We start from the raw sequence: 18,788 nt of genomic DNA, 5'->3' as shown, positions 1-18,788 counted from the left end.
GATCATGACCCGAGCTGAAGTTGGACATCCGCTCAACCGATTGAGCAACCAAGGCGCCCCCAATTTTTTTTTAATGTTTTTTTTTGTTTGTTTTTTTTAATTTTTGACAGAGAGAGACGAACAGAGCATAAGCAGGGGAGGAGCAGAGAGAGAGGGAGACACAGAATCTGAAACAGCCTCCAGGCTCTGAGCTGTCAGCACAAAGCCCGACGCAAGGCTTGAACTCACAAACCGTGAGATCATGACCTGAACAGAAGTCAGATGCTCAACCGACTGAACCACCCAGGCTCCCCTATAACTAGTCAATCTTTAGAAATATGTTCAATGGAGAAATTTACTTTTATGTCTAACTTAATCCCAATTTTTCTCACAGAGATAAAAAAAAATCCAGTTATATTTTGTGTGATAGAAGTCCAATACTTGGAGATTGCTATAAAAGTCATACCATCATTTATCGTAACACAACAGTCATTACTACGTGTTATTTGACAACCATCTGTTAGTGTGTCTTTATTTACATCTTAATTACATTCAACTTCATACACTGTGAAGAAACTTGATCATCAGGAGATTTTTGGCTCTTTCATAACTTGATTTGTTTTTATGTGTGTTTAGGAAAATTAGCAAGTTGTTGAATAAATTCACCCAGCAGATACATATTGAACATCTATTATGCTCCAGGAGAATACAAAGTTACTGACAATGAAAGAGGTGAATCCAAATACTGACTCTTATGGAATTTACATGTGGAAGAACATAGGTAATAGACAAATAAGCAATATGTTTCTTGTACTGTGGTGGGGGTGACATGTACTATGAAGAAAAATAACAAATAAAAATAAAGCAGTGTGAGGGGAAAAGAAACAGTGAGATGTTGTATTTTATTTTTTATTATTTTTTATTTTTTTAAATTTTTTTTAATGTTTATTTATTTTTGAGACAGAGAGAGACAGAGCATGAACGAGGGAGGGTCAGAGAGAGGGAGACACAGAATCCGAAGCAGGCTCCAGGCTCTGAGCTGTCAGCACAGAGCCCGACGTGGGGCTCGAACTCACGGACTGAGAGATCATGACCTGAGACGAAGTCGGATGCTTAACGGACTGAGCCACCCAGGCGCCCCGAGAAGTGGTATTTTAAATTGAATATGAAAAAAAGAAGCTCCTGACTGCTGTCAGCTTGGAGATGGTATCTTCCTGTGGAACACAAACAATTTTCCAAAAAAACAAAATCAGACAAGACCATTTTTGTAACCATATTAGAGCAAGATCAGAACAAAACCAAATAGTAATCATATCTGAGCTCAGATAAAAACGTGTACACAGTGCAAATCACAAAAATAACCAAACACCCCCCTCATCCAGCTAACATGAGTAACTAATTCTTGTTGACCCTACCAATTACAGCTTTAATCTCTTTTCATTCCTCCTGGTTAAAAATTGGTAAGGAACCCAATTATGGAATTGCTCCCACTTTCTGAGAACCTCAGAGCAAAACCATGTTTCATTGAATCCTCCCCAAAATAGTTCTCCCCAAAATAACACAAACTTGAGCCCTTCCAACACCCTCTTGTTGGTACATCACATGGATCCCCATGGTGTGCTGCTTCTTTCACAGCAACAAGCCAAGAAACCCAACATTGACTAGAGGCGTGTTTTTAGTACACTTGAGCTAAGAGAAGCCATCTCTCATGAACTGACAAATACCTAAATAAAGTAAGGGAATGAACCATTTGGCCACGGAAGGAAAAAAGGAACAGTCAGTGCAAAGATCCCAAGGCAGGATCATGCCTGGGATGGGTTCAAGAAAGAGCAAAGATACAGAGAGGGTTGGATCTGCATAAGTGAAAAAAAGAGGAAATAAGGTCAAAGTCCAGATTTTGAAGCGTCTTGTATGCCATGATGTTATGGACTGAATGTTTATGTCCCTCAAAAATTCATATGTTGGAGTCCTAACTTCCAGTGTGATGGCATTAGAAGGTGGGATCTTTGGGAAGTAACTAGGGTGAGATGAGATCATGAGGGCAGAGCCCTAGTCTGATGGGATTAGTGCCCTTATAAAAAGATAAACAGAAAGCTTGCCCTTCCTCTCTGCCACTCTGATGTGTGGCCACCTGTAAGCTAGGAAGAGGGCTCCCACCCTGAACTCAGACTTCTAGCTTCCAGAACTGTGAGAAAATAGATTTCTGTTGTTTAAGTCACCAAGTCTATGGTATCATGTTATGGCATCCCAGAAAGTTTAAGACATATGGTAAGAACACAGACTTTACCCCATGTTCAATTCAAGTGAGTTGGAAACCTTGGGGGAGGGGGGGTTTAATATGACCTGACATGTTTTAATTGGATAATTTGGCTGCTCTACTGAGAATATATTATAGAGAAGTCAAGAAAAGAAGACCCAATGAGGAACTCAGATAGTAAATAAGTCGCTTTTTCAGGATAATAGCAATGCAACAATGGTGGAGAGTAGGCATTTGGGATAGAATAGACTGCTGATCTAGTCTTGGATACCAAATATATTTTGAAAGTAGAGCCAGCAGATTTGGAGATCCATATGATGTGGACCCCAAGGGAGATAATATATATATACATATATATTTATGTATGACATATGTATATATATATATGTCAAAAATGACTTCAACGTCTTGGGATAATAGATGAACTGAATTACCATTTGCTGAGATACATAAGTCAAAGGGATGAGAAACTGGGGACACTACAAATTAAATCACAATGTTGAACAAGTTAAATTTGAAGTGCCTGTTCTACATTCAAGTAGAGATACCCAGTAGACAGATCGATGAATCTGAAGGGATTAAGGTTAAAATATAAATTGAGAAATTATTATTTAGCAGATGGGTATTTAAACTCATGAGAAGGAATGACCTAGGGAGTGAGACGAAAGGTTGAGCCCTGAAACACTCTAACCGAGGCTGAGAAAATTCAACCAAGGCTGAGAAAGAGCTGTCATTGAGGTAAAAACAAAAACAAAAACAAGTGCTGTATCTTAGATCAAGCCATGCTTCACAACATAAATGATTGCCTAATAATAAGAGTGTCAGGAAAAGTGTAGCCTGTGACACACATGTTTGCTTGAGCCCTTTCAAGAATGTCTCTTGGGGCGCCTGGGTGGTGCAGTTGGTTAAGCGTCCGACTTCAGCCAGGTCACGATCTCGCGGTCCGTGAGTTCGAGCCCCGCGTCGGGCTCTGGGCTGATGGCTCAGAGCCTGGAGCCTGTTTCCGATTCTGTGTCTCCCTCTCTCTCTGCCCCTCCCTGTTCTTGCTCTGTCTCTCTCTGTCCCAAAAATAAATAAACATTGAAAAAAAATTAAAAAAAAAAAAAAAAAAGAACGTCTCATGTAGGTTCCACAGGACGCTCATTGAAATCCTAGGTGTGGCAAATTAGACTTAATGTATTTGTAATCTTATTCCCTCTTTGTTCTCTGTATTGAATGGAGATTAATCTAGCCATTTGTTATGAAAGTGTTTCTCACACTGAGCATCACAATTACCAGGGTGCTTGTTAAAAAGTGCACATTGCTGAACCCCGGCTCAGACATGATGAATCAGAAACAGGAGAGTGGCTCCCTAGAACCAACCACCATTTCAGGATGTTCCCAAGTGGATTGCCATGGGCACGAAATCAGAGAACAAGAAACTGTACCTATATTCTTATCCTGTCATGAAGAGGAAGGGAGTTGATCTAAAACAATCCAATTCAGGACCTCACAAGGGGCCACAGATCTTTCAGGGAAGATGGCAAAAGCAAAACCATATTCGAATATCAGGATGTCTACTATCAGTCATCCATGGTTCTGCACACTCTCTTTTTATTCTTGAATGCAAAGATGCCCTCCATTTGTGGATTCTGATTTGACAGAAAAATAGATTTGACTAGAAATATAGGAAGATGAATGATTGAGAACATCCTTTAGCAAAATGAGTTTTGAGCAACAGTGACAGTGGTTTCTCTCACTTGTTGGGTTTATAATATGCTAGGCACTATAGTAAGACATATACGGTTTCATTTAATCTTTACTATAGGACTGTGGTACAAATGCAGGGTTGAGTTTAGTAAGTGTTGGCTTTGAGAAGCAGAGGCTTAAGACGGAGCTTTACAGGCAGGCTGTTTACTAGGACGGAACGCCTTGCCATCAACACTAGTCTAGGAATCTGTGTAAAACTTCTGAACATGAGAGAATCTATTTTGAGACTAACATCTTCATCCTGTATTTTTGACACAGGAACCACACTGAATTATTGAACTGGGCAGAAGCATCTGATTGAACACAAAACTGCTACACCGCATTCTTAAATTTTTTTTTAATGTTTATTTATTTATTTTTTTTGACAGAGACAGAGACAGAGAGAGAGACACAGAGCATGAGTGGGGGAGGGGCAGAGAGAGAGGGAGATACAGAACCTGAAGCAGGCTCCAGGCTCTGAGCTGTCAGCACAGAGCCCGACATGGGGCTCAAACTCACAGACCGGGAGATCATGACCTGAACCAAAGTCGGACACTCAACCGACTGAGCCACCCAGGCACCCCAACCCACATTCTTGATAAAATCTAAATACTCTACAGAAAAGTATTTTCCTAGGAACTGACATAATGTACTCAGAAAACCAATGAGCTGTAAAATGTATTTGTATCTTCCAATCATAATTTTTGGAAAACAATGTGTAAGCCTCCTAATACATCTGTAATTTGCTAATGAAGACCCCTGACTTTTACTCCTCATTGAGACATGATTTGGGTTGATGCTGGAATCTGTGCTCCACGAGTTGCAACTCTAAGACCCCAGATAAATGCTACTGTTTTATTCAGTCCTTCCTCATTTCTCGGGGGACAAGTAACAGAGGTAGGAGGGAGAGTAGTGGGCAGAGGGAGAGGAAAACTTAGAGCCGTGGTGCTGCCTCAAGGGCCACCTCAAGGATCCAGGGAGTTCTGCAGTCAGAATGCCTTTCAGTCATCCCCATTTGGGCGAGAGTGGCCAGACCTCACAGCCCAGCAGCAGTAGCTGAATGGGGACCATTCTGGGAAAAGGGATCACCTTGGGTGAAGAGATTTCTCACAGCTGACACATTCCCTGAAGGGGCTAATGGCTGAAGGTTATCTGTAGAAAGCTCCTAAGTTGAGGCAACAGATCCTTCACCGAAGGGGGAATTTGGTGATTATCATTCCGGTGCATATTGGTATCCATAAACAATATTTACTATTTTTTCATGTTTTGAAAATTACATAAGGAGTATTGCATTATCCATAAAATTCTCCTCCTTGTTTTAAAAAAAAATATGTGTGTTTTTTTTTTTTAAGTTTCATTAAGGTATAATTTACATGTAATGGAATCCATTTCTTTTAAAGGATTCATTTTGATGAAGTCTGGTAATTTTATCAATCATGTAATCACCAATCCAAGATATGGAACAGGCCCTTCACCGTGCCACCCCCCCCCCAGAAAGTTTCCTTGTGCCCCTTTGCAGTTGCCCCTAACCCATGCCCTGATCTCTCTTGTAAGAACTAGGTAGAGGTCCAAGGACAGAACTGATAGGCAAGTGCACAAGGGAGACACACCAAAGTCACTCACCGCTAAGAATTCCCCTTCTATGGCAGCCGTTTGTTCCTCTCACTGCTGTGTCAAATGCCAACCAGCTCATTTCCATCCTGTCTCTCCTCAAAGGAACCCATGACCCTCAGATCTCAGCTCACTAGGTAACCTTGCCACTTCAGTTCTCTAATGGACGCCCAAACCCATGATCTTGTAGTTCTCTGCCTCGTTCTCATCGTTAGAGTAGAAGCGACTTTCTCTTGTGCCTTTCTCCGTCTTAACTGGAAGCCAAAAATCTCTTTAGATGGATGATACTCTATGTAGAACACTTGGGGTATTCATTCTCTTTGATGTAACAGTTTTAAAGTGTGAGTATTTACATCTGCACGAAGATTTAATATCCTTCGCAACTATCTAAATTTCTAATGAAACATGGCGGATCTCAACTTTAAAATAGTCTAGGTTTTCCAAAATTCTCCCAAAGGGTAAGTGGCTAAAAGAAATCACTGACCTATATTATACAGTGTCTCCAGAAACCTTACCATATTCCCTGAGTCTAGTGGGAAAGATAGGTTACATATATTGTCATACATTTTGGAAAAGAAGTATGTCCAGGGGATTGTGGGAGAACAGAGTAGAGATGCCCGGATTAACACTGGGATGCTGGAGCTCCCGGGCTGCTTCTTAGAAAAAAGAATTCATTTCTCATGCTCTAAACCAGACATTGGCCAATTTTTCTGGAAAGAGACAGTAAATATTTTAGGCTTTGCAGGGACACGGTCGCTGTTGCCACTATTCAGTTCTGTTGTTGTGGCAGGAAAGCAGCCACCGACAATATGTAAAGGAATGGATACACAGTGTTCCAATAAATTTTTTTTTCTACAAAAGCAGACGGTGGGCAGGATTTAGTCAATAGGCCATAGTACAGACACCCATCCTAGACTGTAGTCAATTGTACTTAGATACATTATATATCTAAAAACCATTTAGAAATTGTCATGGTACAAGTATAGAGATGAGTGATGTTAAGTATTGTGTCCAGAAAGCCACAGACTAGAAGGGAAAAACAATGTGAAAATAAATAGTTACAACAAGATGTGTTAAATGCTATGAAGGATGTATACAGCCAGCCCAATGCTAGCATAGAAGAGAGTGTGGTCCACTTACTTATAGGAGTGGGGTAAGTATATTATCCCATTCCTGGTCCAAGGTACCACTTATAAAGGGCAGAGACCTAGAAATTTCAGACTTAGAAGAAAGTTTTGTGTTGATGAAGTCTGACTCCTAATTATACACATGTAGAAACTAAGGTAAGTCTCAGAGAGGGTAGCATATTATGTGCCATTGGACTTGGTACACGCTCATAGAAAAAAAATGTATTAAGTTGGACCATTGACACAAAGGATTCATTCACAGAAATTAGCCATATCTCATTTGATTTTAATTGAAGTACACTTGACATGTAACATTGCTAGTTTCAGGGGTCCAGCGTAATGATTCAATATTTGTATATATTGCAAAATGATCACCACAATAAGTCTTGTTAATCTCCATCACTACACATAATTATGTATTTTTTTAAGCCATACCTTATTTGAAATAGTGCAGAAAGTAAATGTGAACAAGAAAAATTAAGAAACGATTCTGTACTTTTTTATTCAGCTGATACTGAAGAAAAGCTCAAGTCTATTAACATAATTATTACATTTCTTGTCTGGAGCACTGTCTTTATTTAATTTACCATGGCGAGTTTTGCAACACTGAATATTGGCTAGGTTGGTACATAGATAAGAATAGGGCCCAGAATATAATTTCACTATAATTTTTTTGCAAAGCATTATGGTAGTAAAGTAAGTATCAAAGAAAAGTTAGGATAAATAGGACGGAAAAAGGAAGAGCTGGCCAGCAGCAGGAGTCAAAGGACACACACAGCCCGAAGACTCTAGGGAGAAAAGGAGAAAAGGGGTGAAGTGGGTTCTGTGGGGAACAGCCTGTTGTCTAATGCTGGACTGCAGAATCAGCAGGACTTACCAAATGCACAGGCTATGCATCCCGGTAGCTAAGCCATTTCCACCCTGAGGCCACAGCAGTGTTTATTTTTAAACTATTTGACAGGAAGTGAGAACATCTCAGCATTGTACTATGAGGTCCTGGAGGCAATGGCCTGAGGAACGTCATTAGGATAGTTATCAGAAGGCTGGGAGAATTGGCTCTCAACAAAGGTGTGCATATAATAAGGGGTGTATTTATTTATTAATCATTATTTTATTGACTTAAATAGACAATAAATGCTTGACTAAGAATATATGAGAATGAATCAGTGACACTGATGTCTGGGTGACTCAGGTACAATTCTATCGATCGTAGAAATTATTTGTACTTTCTGTTTGAATAACGAATGAGCTGGATTCTGGTCAAACTAATGCCCAAATCTAAATCAGGCCCAGTGTGCTCAGATACACCGTGAGGAAATAACAATAGAGTAAATTACATTTTAAATGCATGCTTCAGCCTTGGGGAAAAGGAGCAAATCGCCCTGCTCCAGACTGGACAGCTGTCATAGGGGCCAGAGGAGACAGGTGGCTACAAAAGTGAGTGGAAGCCTGACAGCCAATGGCTATAGCCAATGGCTATCGGGGATGAAGCCTGTTGCCAGCTTAACCCAAATTCAAGATGGGTTGAAGTGCATACATTTAGAAGCTGAACACCTGCAATAATGAAATCCTTTGATTACAGGCAGACCTTTTGTTTCCTTTTGTTACCCTTTATTTATCCATTTCCCCCACTGACAGACACATAAGGTGTACCCAGTTTTTCTCTCTGAAAAACAAGGATAGAAAAGGCGTTCTTGTATATGTTTTCCCACACCCAAGCAAGATTTTCTCCATGGATGAGCTTACCAGAGGAACGGATGAGATGAAGCTTATTATAAGGCCTCAGCGCCTCCAGATATTGCTAAACTGCTCTCCAAACTGGTTGGGCTAATTCATCTTTTGCGGTTGCCGCCATTGATTTTGTTATAAAAATCTTCCTTCCCTTAAAATTCCAATTACCTTGCCTTCTAGCATTCAGTGGTAGTGTATATGATGAGGTGAAATAAACTCAACTAATTTGCAAATAATTTATCATTTTTCTGACATCACTTTAAAAATACTTTAACGATAACGTTAAGCAAAAGATGGAATACACACAAAAAAATGCATGCAGTATTAATCTAGTTATACATGAATCAGAAACAGACAAAACTAATCTATGATGAAGAAGGCTTGGGAAGAAGGGAGGGGTCGAGATTGAAAAAGATGTCATTGGTGTCCAGAGTGCTATTTCTTCACCTACATGGATATGTTTTAATTCGTGATAATTGCTCAAGTGCACCTTACTAAAGGTATATACTGCAATAAAATGGTTTTAATAAAATAATTCCTACGTCACTTATATTTTCTTTGAAGAAAGTAGTTCATGATAAGTAAATAATTTCACATAAATCGTATAGAGGTTAACATCTTTTACAGGAAGTTTTTCCATTCCTTTGAACTCCCTGTGATTTGATGCACTTGTTCAAGTTTGTTTCAAAGTATTGTAATTTATAACATGTTTTCCAACTAGGTAGAGCAAGATACCCTTCATCAGTATTAATATTAAATTTTTTCTTAGCTTCCTTACCTGTTTATTCATCCAGATAATCCTTAGAATTATTTTTTCAAATTACAAAAATAATACTATGGAAATTTTCTACAGTAAATTTCTAATACCATAAATTGGGTTTGCCTCTTAAGTTTCATATAAATGCGAGGGGTGCCTGGGTGGCTCAGTCGTTTAAGCGTCTGACTCTTCATTTCGGCTCAGGTCATGATCTCACCGTTGATGAGATCAAGCCCCGTGTCAGTCTCTGCACTGAGCGTGGAGCCCTCTTGGGGTTCTCTCTTTCCCCTCTCTCTCTGCCCCTTCCTCACTCTCCCTGCTCTCTCTCTCTATAAGATTAATAAATACTAAAAAAATTTTCACATGAATGGACTAAAACAGCATGTATCCTTTTGTGACTGGCTTTCGCTCAACATTATGTTGTGAGATTTCTCCATGCTGTTGTATGCAGCAGGAGCACGTTCTTTGTCAATGCTGTGTAACACTCCACCGGGTGACTACGCCCAATTTATTCATCTGTTGGCTGTTGAAGGACATACAGACTGTTTGTACTTTGGGGTTATTATAAACGATGCTGCTTTGAATATGCATATGCATTTCCGTAACAGCGTAATCCTAGAAATGCAGTTCCTGAGTCACAGGTGTACCTCTGTTGGAAATTTAGATAGGGCCAAACGGTTTTCTGAAATGGTTGAACTATCTTTACACTCCCTCCAGATAGATATACATGTGAGGGGCGCCTGGGTGGCTCAGTTGGTTAAGCATCCAACTTCTGCTCAGGTCATGATCTCACGGTTCGTGGGTTCAAGCCCAGCGTTGGGCTCTGTGCTGACAGGTCAGACCCTGGCACCTGCTTCAGATTCTGTGTCTCCCCTCTCTCTCTCTGCCCCTCCCCTGCTCATGCTCTGTCTCTCTCTGCCTCAAAAACAAATAAAACATTAAAAAAAAAAGATATGTGTGAGAGTTTTAGGGGCTTCCTGTCTTCACTAGCACTTGGTATTGTCAGTGCTTTGCTTTTTATTCATTCTGGGTTTTATTTTTAGCACTATCATATTGTGTTTTTCATTTTCCTGACTTAATGAGATTGAGCACTTTCAATTTGTAACTAATACATGTACGATATATTATTTATTATTTGTGAAATATTTTTTCTAGAAAACAACTTAATTTACAAATATTTATTTATTATACAGGCTAAGATGTCATAGAAACACAAAATTATTAAAAATACCCATTGCCAAATTAAACTTTCCACCAAGGAAATGCACATGAATTAGGCATTATTTCTCTACATTGGAGGCAAAGTGAAATCCCTCATCCACAGATCAAACATGCAAGAAAAACCACATATTGATTTCAATATCCAGTTTTTGGTGAAACGTCCAATCAACTAAATACTTTGAAAAAAAATTCATTGACCTTATTCTTTTTTTTAAGTTTTTAATTTTATTTAAATCCAAGTTAGTTAACATGTAGTGTAATAATGATTTCAGGAATAGAATTTAGTGATTCATCACTTGCATGGAACACCCAGTGCCCATCCCAACACGTGCCCTCCTTAATGCCCATCACCCATTTAGCCCATTCCCCACCCACCTCCCCTCCAGCAACCCTCAGTTTGTTCTCCGTATTTAAGTGACTTTAAATTGCTGTATAATATTCCATGGTATAAGGCTGTCACCCTTTATTTATCCACCTCCCATTTATAGATGTGCAAGTATACCCAGTTTTTCCTCTTAAAAACAATGTTGCAAAAAGCATTCTTATATATGCTTTCCCACACATGAGCAAGAATTTCTCCCTGGGATGGGCTTACCGGAGGAACTGCAGAGATCAAGGTTATTATAAAGCCTCATCTCCAGATATTGCTAAACTGCTCTCCATGCTGGACGGACTAATTCACCTTCTGACCAGGATTGTGAGGCTGCGTTTCTCTACGCTGTCTCCAACACTTGGCCTTTTAGCTTTAGTTTTGCCTATCCAACAGGTGTAAAATATTACCCCATTGTTTTAATGAGCATTTCCATAACTACTAGTGGAAAAGGTATGCAAATAACTTACTGCTAGGAAAACTGAGGCTCAGAGTGGTTGTATGACTACATAAGATGTTGTAGCAAGTGAGAAAGCCAGATGTAATCTGTTTATTCAACAAATGTATATTGATAGACTAGTTGTCAGGTACGGGATTTGGGCTTAATGCAATGGAAAACAATAGACAATTTCCTTCTCTGCATGAAAGTTCCGTTCTAGAATGGAAGCAGATAATTAGTAAATCTGCCTGAAGCCTGAAGAGTAAATGGAGCCAGCTATGCGAAAAGAGACTGTGCAGCTGAAGGACTTTGCAGCCCACACTGGGCACAAAACATTGTCCTTCCTCCAAGAACCGGCCTCTGAGTCTCTCAGTCCTTGCATGGCATAATTTCACCTGTCCTGAGTTTGATATTTTCAGACTCATTTCTCTCCAAGCAGTAGACTTTTTTAAAAAGGTTTATTTATCTTTGAGATGGGGGGAAGGGCAGAGAGAAAGGGGGTCAGAGGATCTGAAGCAGGCTCTGTGCTGACAGCAAACAGCCTGATGCAGGGCTTGAACCCATGACCTGAGCCAGAGTTGGCCACTTAACTGCCTGAGACATCCAGGCAGCCCAAGCATTAAACTTGAAAGAAAGAAAGAAAGAAAGAAAGAGAAAGAAAAGGAGAGAAGGAAAGAAAGAAAGAAAGAAAGAAAGAAAGAAAGAAAGAAAGAGAAAGAAAGAAAGAAAGAAAGAAAAGGAGAGAAGGAAAGAAAAAGAAAGAAAGAAAGAAAGAAAGAAAGAAAGAAAGAAAGAAAGAAAGAAAGAAAGGAAAGAAAGAAAGAAAGAAAGAAAGGGCATGGTGGGTAAATATTTAGAAATGTGAGACTATCCTGATGCTTTTATAGATTGAATACCCATTCACTGTCATTTCCTCAAATATTAATTAGGACATAAAAAGGCAAAATGAGACTCCCTCCACCCACACATAGGAGTGGACACATGGACTTTCAATGTATAGTGTCTGCCCTTCTGACCCCAGAGCAGTGTATCTCCAAGTTTAATGTGCATGGGGGATGACCTGGGGACCTTGTTCAAATGCAGGCTCTGATTCAGTAGGTCTGTGACGAGCCTGGGATTCAGCATTTCTAACAAGCTCCCCTGTGACATTGAAGCTGCTACTCCATGAACCACATCATGAGTTGCAAAGCCTTAGATGATAGTAAACTACATTATTACAGACAATAGTATGAGCTCACAAGTGTGAGAGACCCTGCCAATTGACCCAAAGGCAATGCATCGTATTCTGCATCCCAGAGATTAAAATCTGTCTAACTGTCACCCAGGTCTGCCCTACACACAAGGTCAGAATGGCCTTAAAGCACAGAGAAAACAGCCCCCCACTGTGTAAACACTTTCTGCGGATTTATGTCCTTAATGGGACCACTTCTTCCAGTCCTCACACTGTTAATAAACCAAATATATTCACAGATGATTTTAATCAGGGTCAGGCGTTGGCTTCTGCAAATTGAGATTTCTTCCTGATCTCATCACCTTTCCTAATATGGGGAAAGAAACCTGTTGACATGAGACAGATAAGACCTTTTCTCAAGAACTCCCAATGACATAAACACAATGTAATGGTACAAGTGTCCTGTACTCTGTAAAGGAACGGAAATAAACGTCTGAGGTCATCTGTAAATAGCAATAGAAAATTACAATGGCAATTTAAAAAAACCCCTTCTTTTAATGGTCACCGACAGTTTTATTGCTTGGTCAAATTACAATAATTTTTCCTGCAGTTCCATTTTTCATAGGTGCTTTTCCTTAAAGCCGAATGTTTAAAGTGGTAAGTAAAAATTTACCCACCTTTTTTTCAGTACGTGGATGACTTTTAGAGTATAAGCCAAATATATCTGTACACATAAAATTAAGGATATAAAGAGAAAAATACCAGCCAATTCTATCTGATTCAGTGTGATGTTTCAGTTATGTTATTATGAAAACTACACTACAAAAGAAGCTTGATACTTCGTTCCCTTCCATTTCATTCATAATTAAAACTTTTTATTATATTAAGTAATAACTGCTATTGATTGGTTTTAAGACAACATCCATTAGGGGAAAAATGGCTTGCACATGCACTGAGTGAAAGAACTATCTAAGTTTCCTTTTCTTTCTACATTTAATACAGAACGATTAGAGAAGGAATGTCGCTTTTGTTCTGAGTATCAGATTCTTTTATTGAACTACGGAATTTATGTCTCTGTACATTTAATATGCATTTTAGAATCCGTAAGCTTTGGATCCACAATATCTCCTCTTTCCAGAGTTCCTAAGGGTCGTGATGATGAAGCCTCAGCAGAGAGTTTCATAATTCTAAATTGTTATTCGAAGGCACTAGCTTTAGATGAATGCTTATTTGCTTGAAACAGCAGTTGGCGTTTTTAATATGATAGTTTTGTATCTGGTCCTAGTATGCTATATAGTACTTCAGTATTAGGAGAAAATGACTTATACATTCCATCTTCTTGCACTTTTTGTTTCAGTTGTCAAAGTGTCACCATTATTGCTAGGATTCCGAGAAATCTCTACAAATGCCTCTGATGACGTTGGAAACAATTGGTTCTAATCCTGTGAACTCCCTTGTGAAGAAAGCGCGTGACGCCTCCGTTTTAAAGGCCACATCTTTCAGGTCACCCAAAGGTGCCCACGCCAGGCCAACAGAGAAGATGGTGATACCTGCATCGTGTGCAGCAGAAGCAGGGCCTCGAACATCGTCATAGCACTGCCCGTCTGTGACAATTACCGGGAAGTTCTTGTTGGGGGCCCTCCCTCACGGGACCAAACCCATTTCCAACAGTGAAGGGAATGGCCTCACCTGCAGCTGTTCCACCGTTCGTGTAGCGAATGTTTCTGACAACAGCTAGGACATTCTCTTTGGTGCTGTAATCAGGGAAACTGAATTCTGTGCGCTGATCATAGGTGAACTGCACAGTGGCTATCCTGGCACCACTGTCTGAGATTTCAAAAGTCTCAGCTGTGTTGGAAACAAACGCAAGCATGCGACGAAGATTACTGTCTCCAACACTGCTTGAGCCATCAACTAGAAAGGCAGTGTTCACGGAGTTATAACAGGTCTTTCCGCACATCGTTTGCTCATGAGTGCGTGGTACTAAACCAGTTGGGCATGTGACTGCTCTGGGCTCCCTAGAATATAAATCTGGACAGTGCATATAACTTCTAAGATAAAACAGACATGCTACTATGGCCAGGAAAATTGGTCGTGACAAAGTGAATTTTATTTAATTACTATATCTGTAGATGCCAAGGAAATTCAAGACTTAAAAATAAACATCTTCTAATTTCTTCTTAATACCTCCTAAATGTTGGGTCTATGCTCTCATGTGCCTTAAGCACTAATGAAGAAATCCACATAATATCAGTGCCTTATGCCTGAAATAAAAAGGGGGACAAAATGACTAGCTAATAGCGAACACGCATTTCATGTTCTAAGTACTGATCAAACTCACTTTAAGTAAAAACGACCTAATATCCCTAGGCACTAATAATAACAAAGCGAATTTGTTAAACCAAACTACATCACCATGAAGATTGAGAACTAAAATCCTAAACTACTAACGTATAAGGAAAAGTTGAAGAAAATTACACAAGATACATGGATTTAATAACAGTTTTCTTGTCCGTGTCAAATTTTATGCTATATTGTTGAGAAAACAAACAAGACAGTATTTACACCAAAGGAATAAATAAGTAATTCATAAGATGTATATTAAAATGTAAGAAATGATACATAAGGACATGAAATCATTTGGAGATTTTGATCTTAAAAGTTGGGTTTGTTTTTTTTTTTAATTTTTTTTTTTCAACGTTTATTTATTTTTCGGACAGAGAGAGACAGAGCATGAACGGGGGAGGGGCAGAGAGAGAGGGAGACACAGAATCGGAAACAGGCTCCAGGCTCCGAGCCATCAGCCCAGAGCCTGACGCGGGGCTCGAACTCACGGACCGCGAGATCGTGACCTGGCTGAAGTCGGACGCTTAACCGACTGCGCCACCCAGGCGCCCCAAAAGTTGGGGTTTTGAGAGAGACCCACAAGAGGATTGACTTGTAAGGGGACCTCTACCACGGAAGGACGAGTAAGTTCAGAAATGTGTTTTTTCTCTGTGGATACTGAACAGCTCCTAAATAGTATACTACTTACAAGTAAGACTGTAGGTCAAAGAGGAAGAAATGTCTCAAAGCACATACATGGTATTTCTCTACAAGAAGCAGTGCACACCAAGCGACTCTTCCATTTACTGTGGTCATGTAACAAAGCACCCCAAAACTTTGGGTCATAAAATAACCATGTTACCATGCTCACCGGTTCTGCGGCTCAGAATTTAAAATGTCACAGAACAGATGACTTCTCTCTGTTCCACAACTCCTGGGACCTAAAACTCAAAGGGTGGGGTCTGGATTCATCTGAAGGCACTTCTGGCAGTTCGTGCTGATGGTCAGCCCACTCTGGAACTTTCAGCTGATACTCTGAACTGGAATACCTACATGTTGCCTCCCAGTGTGGGCTGGGCTTCCTCAAAGCATGTGTGCCTTGGATGAGTAAAACTTTTTTTTTTCCTCTAAAGGTTATTTTTATTGATTTTAAGATCCAGAGGGGTTGGGGGCGCTGAGGTGGCTCAGTCAGTTAACCATCCGGCTTTGTCTCAGGTCATGATCTCATGGTTCATGAGGTTGAGCCATGCATCGGGCTCTGTGCTGAAAGCTCAAAGCCTGGATCCTGTTTGGAATTCTCTGTCTCCCTCTCTCTGTCTGCCCCTCCCTGGCTCGCACTGTCTCTCTCTCAAAAATAAATAAACATTAAAAAAAAATTAAAAAGAGAGAGAAAGCCCACAAGGCGGGGAGAGGCAGAGGGAGAAGGAGGCAGAATCCCAAGCAGGATCCTCACTGTCAGTGCAGAGCCTGACGCAGGGCTCAAACTCAGAACCCTGAGATCATGACCGGAGCCAAATATTGACGCTTCACCGACTGAGCCACCCAGGCGCCCCACGGGTGAGTAAACCTTCTACCATAGTGCCTCAGAGTTTCAAGGCAAGTGTCCTGGTGAACAAGGCAGAAGCTGCATCACTTTTCACCCCCTGGCTTCAGAATGCACACAGCATCACTTTCCCTGCATTTCAATTGCTATGAGCAAGCCATCAGCCTACTTCCATTCAAGGGGAAATGTTATTGCAGGCGTTATTGGAAAACGCTATCTTCCACAAGTATTGATTTCTTGAGATGTTTTTATTTTCGTTGGCATTATACCTTTGTAGTTGAGCCATGGGAACACTTACTGTATAGAAAATGGGAAGATCACATCATTTTCCATTAAAATGACTCAAAAATGGACTTGCTGCCTTCTAGAATTCAGCGTTCGAGAGAAGGCACTTTAGGCCAGTCTTTATTCTCTTTACATAACCTCTTATTCATGTCCCATACTTACAGAATTCTTGTGGTATTTAGGATTTTGAATTCAAATAACTGTAAGCCAGGGGCGCCTGGGTGGCTCAGTCAGTTAAGCATCTGACATCGGGTCAGGTCATGATCTCGAGGTTCGTGAGTTTGAGCCCCGCGTCGGGCTCTGTGCTGACAGCTCAGAGCCTGGAGCCTGCTTCAGATTCTGTGTCTCCCTCTCTCTCTGCCCCTCCCCTGCTCATGTTCTGTCTCTCTCTGTCTCTCAATAATAAATAAATGTTAAAAACAATTAAAAAAAAAAACTGTAAGCCAGAGAGAAGGCTTGCCTTATAAAACTTGTCCAAGTTCAAGTTCAGCCTTCCTAATTGCATTTTCTAGTTAGTATCAATTGACAAGAAATTTATACCCCTGAAAGCAGCTGGATTTTATGGACTTTTTCAGAGGAGCTGTATGGCTCTTTATGGGCACCCTTGGAGACATCTGATTTAAAGAGATTAAAGCTAGGGTGTTTGGGCGGCTCAGTCAGTTAAGCATCCAATTTCGGCTCATGTCATGATCTCACAGTTCATGAGTTCGAGTCCCTCATCAGGCTCTCTGCTGTCAACACAGAGTCTGCTTTGGATCCTCTGTCCCCTTCTTTCTCTGCCTCTCTCTTTGCCTCTCTCTCTCTCTCTCTCTCTCTCTCTCTCGCAAAAATAAATAAACATTTTTAAAAATCCTAAAATAAAATAAAGAGGTTAAAGCCAAAGGGACACAGAGAAAACTTGAGGAAAATTGCCTCACTCTTCTTAGGAGGAGTAGGTGATAGGCTTTAATTTCAAAAGCATGTTGTATTGGTTTACTAGGGCTGCCCTAACAAATTACCACAAACTCGGTGTTTTAAACAATAGAAACTCTCGTCTCACAGTTCTGGAGGCTAGAAATCCAAAATGAAGATATAGTCAGTGTTGGTTCCTCTAAAGACTGTGAAGGACAACCGGTTCCAGGCCTCTCGCCTGGCTTCTGGTGGGTGTCTGACAATTTTTGACATTCTTTAGCTTCCACTTCATCACCCCCATGTCTACCTTCATTTTTACATGATGCTCTGTGAGCACGTGTGTCTCCAAAGTTTTCCTTTTCATAAGGACACGGCCATGTTGGATTAGGGGCCTCCCCTCCTGGAGTATGACGTCATCCTAATTTAAATAATTGTGCCTACAATGAACTTGTTTCGTATTCTGATGTAGTAGGAATTAGGACTTCAATATGTGACTCTGTGGGGGGGGCACGATTAAACCCATAGCACACGCCTAAGTGGTTTTTTTTCTCTATGGGAGGATCTTTGTGAAACAGATATGATCTTGCAGTGGTATCTTTTGTGGGAGCTTTCTAATCTTGACTTCACTTATCATCGTCACTGTAACTTCAGAGGCTCACACACTCTTTTCATTTTGGGGTGAACTGTGCATGCACATTTCATTTCCCATGAACTTTTTAATTGTCTGCTAATAGAGGGGGACAGTGTTGCGCATTAAACCCAAAATCACAACAATTAGAACTCACAATTTGTTTTTATAGTACATTATGTGCATTTTCCCCCAACTGAATATCTGTCGTGGTTGGATCGGCATTAAAATTTAGCTTGGATTCCCTAAGACCATATCAACTGGTATCTGAATATCAGGCTAATAATTGTGGAAACTAGATGGATTCAACAGGGACTAGAAAATACATTTAGGTAATTATGCTTTGATTCTATCCATCAGCGAGAGAATTATAGTCTATGTTAAATTTAAAAAAAAAACAACTTATAAGAGCTTTTCATGCAACTTGGAAGATGAAGAAAATATTGAGACTTTTCTTTTTTTTTTTTTTTTTAATTTTTTTTTCAACGTTTATTTATTTTTGGGACAGAGAGAGACAGAGCATGAACAGGGGAGGGGCAGAGAGAGAGAGGGAGACACAGAATCGGAAACAGGCTCCAGGCTCTGAGCCATCAGCCCAGAGCCCGACGCGGGGCTTGAACTCACGGACCACGAGATCGTGACCTGGCTGAAGCCGGACGCTTAACCGACTGCGCCACCCAGGCGCCCCGATTGAGACTTTTCAAGGGCCTGCACTCCAAACACCC

Source organism: Prionailurus bengalensis, chromosome B1, assembly GCF_016509475.1.
Source record: "Prionailurus bengalensis isolate Pbe53 chromosome B1, Fcat_Pben_1.1_paternal_pri, whole genome shotgun sequence".
NCBI classification, from domain to species: Eukaryota; Metazoa; Chordata; class Mammalia; order Carnivora; family Felidae; genus Prionailurus; species Prionailurus bengalensis.
The sequence above is the reverse complement of the archived record's forward strand: the minus strand, read 5'-3'. Positions refer to the sequence as shown.